This window comes from Rattus norvegicus, chromosome 5 (genome assembly GCF_021556685.1).
Source record: "Rattus norvegicus strain SHRSP/BbbUtx chromosome 5, alternate assembly SHRSP_T2T, whole genome shotgun sequence".
NCBI classification, from domain to species: domain Eukaryota; kingdom Metazoa; phylum Chordata; class Mammalia; order Rodentia; family Muridae; genus Rattus; species Rattus norvegicus.
In genome coordinates, this window is record NC_141538.1 from 69,232,356 (window position 1) to 69,238,521 (window position 6,166).

Consider the following 6,166-nt stretch of genomic DNA (forward strand, 5'->3'; position numbering starts at 1 on the left):
AACTCTTTGAACAAAATTAAAATTAAGAGGCTGTCTTTTTCTTCCCTAAGATTCATTTATTATATATAAGTACACTGTAGCTGTCTTCAGACACACCAGAAGAGGGCATCAGATCTCTTTACAGATGGTTGTGAGCCACCATGTGGTTGCTGGGAATTGAACTCAGGACCTCTGGGAGAGCAGTCAGTGCTCTGAACCACTGAGCCATCTCTCCAGCCTCCGAGGCTGTCTTTGTTGACAGTATTTCGTTTTTAGTGTGAATTAAAGCAGTTTTCTGCCTTCCCAGTTGTTTTGAGTCTCTACTGAGGAGAGACTACTTAGTTCTCCTCTGTAACTCACTATGGAGGTAAGAGATTGTTCCCTGGTGGCTTTGGGTGGGACTTTTGAGTTTTATAGAAACTATCACAGCAGAAGTTTTCTCTTCCTGATAAAGGGTTTGTATCAAGTAAATCTCTTCTGGTAATGGTCAAAGGCATGTCCCCTGTCTGTCCTTAGCAGGCTTTATGATGATGAATCCTACCATTCTGTGATAGGGATTTAAGATGAAACCTAGTTGTTTGGGGTTCACTTGGTTATCAAGAGTAGCCATTGGTCTGTTGATCCTGCTGCCAAGAGTATATACTTATGTGTTTATGGACACCCTGCCATGTTGACATTAGGGCCTACTCCTAGACATGACCATTGCATTCACTGCCAGGACTTAGTCCCCTTGCTGCTGGCACCCAGAAGGTAAGCTTGAGCATAACAAGGGACCAGCTAGGCTGAGAACAGCAGGAGGTTACGACATTAGCAATTCATGTCATTTGGCCTAAAAAGCCAGCTGCCTAGTATCAGGATAGCATTAGCCTGTGTCGTGATGTAGAGAGAAGCATTCATTCTCTGGAAAGCTGGGGTAAGGGGAGGCTCTAACTGAGAAGTCCAGGTCCGGTAACAGGGTGAGTCCTCAAAGTTATTTTCAGGAAATGTTCAAAAGAAGCTATTTTCAGGAAAGGTTAAAAAATGGTGATTGATTGATCCTTCCTCCCTCCCTCCCTCCCTCCCTCCCTCCCTCCCTCCCTCCCTCCCTCCTTCCCTCCCTTCCTTCTTTCCTTCGCACTGGCCTTTCTTTGCCTACATGGGAGGTTGTGAATGGATTTCAGGAATGCACCTGGAATTTCATGTCACATTTTGTTTTGGTTTTAATTACATGACTTAACAGCTCTTCAGATCCTGAGAGGAATTTCAAAACTTGACATTCTCCTAAAGTTAGAAATAACCACACGGCATCCATAAGAAAATTACAAGGTAATATCTTTATGGGAAAGTTTCTCAATTTAAAGTAGAAAGCATTATATATTTTAGAGAAATTCTTTCCTTCTCTCTTCCCTCCCACTCCCTTACCTTCTCCCTTTTTCTTTCCCCTGCTTTTTCTTAGAAATATTTAAGTAGTATTGACCAAAATCGGGGATGCTCAAACTGAGGCATATGTCTTATATTAGGTTTATCTCTATTTACTCTCAGGGATCCCTTTCAAAGGTACTGAGCTGTCTCTGATACTAGCTATTACGTTCTTTATGGATATCGCTTGGGTACTTTGTTTTTTCTTATTATCTGTTCAGATTACTAGCTGTCCTTGTCTTTCAAGGGCAGGGGAGTGCTATACTTACAGAATAATATGCATACACCACTTAAATGATACATGATTTGATAGTGCCAAGACAATAAAGTGATTGTCTTCCAGACCTACTGGGATGGTGGTATTTATTCTTGTAAGAAGAGATAGTTTCATGCCCATTATCATTTGTTGGTTGGAATGCCTTTTTATTTTGTATTTCAAGATTTTTTTGTGGGGGTGTTTTTGTTTGTTTGCTTGCTTTTTCCCGAGGACAACCAGTTGATTGATAAACCCAAGTCTCAGTGCATCTAAGGAAATACTTTGCTGTATGTAGTATTTGAAAGAGAGTAACTCTCACAGGCTAGTATATTTGAGTTCCCGGCTGGTGGAACTGTTTGGGAAGGATTCAGAGGGGTGGCCTTAATGTAGGAGACATGTCACTGGAGGAGGGGGTGAACTTGGAAGTTTCAAAGTCCCATGGTGTTTCTAGTAAGCTCTCTGCCGTGCTTGTGGATTGAGAAGTGAGCTCTCAACTACTACTCCAGTACCATGTTTGCCTGCTGCCACTGGAACTGAGTCCCAAAGTAAATGCTTTGTTATGTAAGTTGCCTTGATCATGTTGTTTTGTCACAGCAATAGAAAACCAACTAAGTCAGCTGGTTACTATCCTTACTTTTGAGGATTTCCTCTAAATCTTGGTCCCTTCCTGACATAGCTGTTAAGGTCTTTTAACCTGTCTCAAAATTCCCAAGATTTGGATCTGGACAGGACAATGTCTTAAATCCCCAACATGTGGCAGAGGCATGCAGTACTCAGTAAAGGTGTCTGTATAATTGGGCTCCCTTCCTTCTGCCAACCGTTCAGATGTCTGTCTTACTGTACCTGTGTGTGAATTCAGTCCTTTTTTTTTTCTCTTCCAAAGTGCTTTTCTTTATACATTAACTCTTTAAATTTCAAATATTTATGACTGAAAGTTTAATTTATGGTAATAACTAAAAGAATTGTTGGAAATTTTGAAGTTAATATTTCTATAGAGACAGCCTGCAACAATTGGAGCTTCTCTTAATATAGACTAGCCTTTCTTTGAGTGACAGTGTAGACAATATTGGAGCCATAGAACCAATAGGTAAAATAATGATGTGCCTAGAGGGTTTCAGGTTACTGATGTCAGTGAAATGAGATGATTTGAAAGGTCAGCTGTGAGAACTGAAAAGGAGCCCAGACTGTTCTTTAGAGATGAGGCGGCAGGCTGTGGGCCCCTTGGGTGAGCCAGCCACTCAATTGGCATGTGACTCTCAGACGTTTACTTCTCTTTTATTCTCATTGAAAGAAAGAGGGTAGGGGAAGATGGGGGGAGGGGGGAGAGAATAGGAATGAATGAATGAATGAGAGAATGGATACTTAAGAGCTTATGATCCTTTGATGTGTATGCCCTATCAACTTAGGGATATATGCAGTGTATCAGGGTGATCTTGGTCCTGCTTTTCTCTTACTCCATAAAGCTTGTACTTAACATTTGTCATATTGAAGTATTTGAAGTCCTCTAGGTCCCTAATTGCTATGGTCTCCCCATTCTGGACCTGTGCACAATTTTCTTAAGATGTTTGTCACCTTCCAACTATGTCTCCACACTACTAGCACACACACATTTGCACCTGTGAAACACAGGAAGAGCAGGGTGTCATCTTTGCTGCTGTAGGACTTAATGTGCATTAAAAAAACTTTATGGATAAATATGTGTATAACGAGCACGTGTGTGTGTGTGTGTGTGTGTGTGTGTGTGTGTGTGTGTGTGTGTGTCTGTGCGTGAAGGTTAGAGGACTCGGGTGTCAGTTCTTGCTTTCCATCTTCTTTGAGTCTCCCCCACCCCCATCCCTTGTGTTTTAGTCTAGTTGACCTATTAGCTTCTAGAGATTTTCCTGTTTCTGCCTCCCATATTGCTATAGGAGCACTGAGTTTATACATACATGCTATTTCGCCTGCCTTTTACATGGATTCTGGAGATACGAACTCAGGTTCTCATGTGTGCATGAGGTCACTTTACCACTGAGTCATCTCCCTGGCCTTGATGTGCATTCCTTTATTAGAGTCCACACCATATTGTATTGCTAGACGTATATTTCATACTATGTTGAGTCTTATGGGTCCCTGAGATCAGAATCTCCCATTACCTTGCTATCTCCAGTAACTTGTCTTAATACTTGGACCCCCGGAATGAATGATGAAAAATGTCTTGAAGAAGTTGGCAGTTTTATTAGGTTATAGCAAGCTCATACTTTTATGAGATTTGACTTGGTTATATTTCAAAAGAATGTGTAGAGAATATGTCAGGCTAGAAGATTCATGAGGGCAAGTTTGCAAGCTACTGAAATTGCTTGAATTGTCAGAAACTGCCTGCATGGCTGTGGGGCTGCTGAGGTTTGAAGCTGTTTGTACCAGTGCTTGACAGGGCTTAGAAAGCAGAACAGGTGCAGATAGTTATTTTTGTCTGCTTGGGTAATTGGCTATGAGCCTTGCGTCTGAGTGACCAAGTGCAGTCATTTCGGCTTCCCTCTGCTCTGTAGAGCTGGTTGGTCAAGTTGAGGCTTGGGTCGGAGTAGGACAGATGAGAGATATTGGAGGAGGAGGAAGAGGCAGGCATTAAGCAAAATGCCGACAGTACTGTTTTATGGCGGTGCTCTGTGCACACTAACCTCGACTACTGTTGTTAGTTGTGGGGCCTTGGGCAGGTCATAAAGTCTCTGACATGTTTCTTCCACCTGTAATCTCTCTGACTTGTTTTTTCTATCTGTAAACTATTTGTGTTTGACTGTTGTAGACTACATCTGAAGTGTTTAGTATCACATGGCTGTAATATAATCACACGATTAAATGAGACTTCATTATATTATAATAAGTGCCCATAAGTGTTGGCTATCACAGTGTATTTATAAGTCCTGGGAAGATCAAGTTGAGAGAAAGTCCCCCAAGGCTAAGACCATACCTGCCCTGTCCACTGTTGTGGTTTAACGGTTGGTGTGTAAATGGAAACTAGGATGTTCTTGTTGAATTACTAAAGGAGTAGAATTAGGGCAGAGTTTTTTGGAGACCCAACGAAGAGGTCTTTTTCTCCCTACAATGCCTTTCTCATATAAAGATGCTCCTGCTTCCCAATGTCCAGGTTCTGCTCTCTCTCGGCATTTCTTGTGCTGCCGAGGATTAGACAGAGAAACCTGCATAAGTCACCTAAGTCTTACATCAGTGGGTCCCTGTGAGGAAGGGGCTGGGGTCTTGAAGTATTCCAATCCCCAATGAATGCCAGCAACACAAGGGAAAGTGAAGTTTCTGTCTGAACATTTATTCCACAGTCATAGAAACCGAAGATGGAAAAGACCTGAGGACATCTAGTCCATCCCCATAGTTGTACAAGAAAAGTGGCTGGAGCAAAACAGCCTGTTCACGTCATGCTCACAAGACAGCGTTTCAGTTCTTGGAGCGGAGCAGTTGCACACACACTGAAATGAAGACGCAGGGCAAATACTCTTCACAGACCTCAAGGAAATACTGAGAAGCACTTCATTTTCATAAAATGACTGGCAGCTAAACAGAAGAGAGTGAGGAATCCCTCTGCGGGGTTGTTTGGTGGCAGGAGTGGGGAGTAGGGTCGGGAGAAAGGCATAACAAAACAGTGCGGGAGGTGAAGTGGTTTTACCGTCTGGGAAAGCGGTTTCACTGAAGACTCAGTGGAATATCTGGCTTGATTTTCCAGACTCCAAAGTAGTTTCTTCTCTTCTTGATCCACACAAAGTGGTGGTCAACTCTGCCCCTAGGCTGTAACAGACCCAGCACTGAGGAGTTACCTCAATGATACAGTTGTGTTCTGAGTGGCTCCACGTACATTTCAGAGGGGTGGAAGGGAAGCAGCCATTCCTATATAGGGTTTGTGCAAATCTTATGACTAATAGGAAATCCAGACACATTACAGACCCTGACTTCTTAGGTTCGTATGGCTGCCTCCTTGGCTATCTGGCCTGTTCTAACTTATGTTTTTGTTGGAGGAACACTCTTCCTTCTGTGGCAGATACTCTGTGGAACCCTTACTTTCTTATTCAAACAAACCAACTTACCCAGTTCATGCTTTAAGTGCTTCCTGTGCCAGGCCTTGGAGAAAAGGCTTGGAGTGTGGGACGGTTTGCCATGTTCCATGTTTCCCAGTCCTAGAGCCTGGCTGGCAAATGGAGGCTTTCCTGATCCAATGAAATAGGAGCGCAGGAGGCAAAGCAGTGTCTTAGCTCATTCTAACAGCCCTGTCCCTGGAACTTCCCACTGTGAGCCTGAGGGGTGAGTAAGGGAGCTGAGGGGCCAGCAGAACAAAGGTTTGGAAGGACTCTCCCTCTCCTCGTGAAATCTTTGTACAAAACACAGCACACTGTTTCACAAATTGCAAAACACTGTTCAATTACTACCATTAAAGTTTTTTTTTTTGTTTTTTTTTGCTATTTATCATGAAACTGCTTCACAAGCAATTATGTGTTTTCTTTACCCAGGACAAGAAAGCATTTTAAGCAGTGTTGACAGCAGTAAACCTGCTTT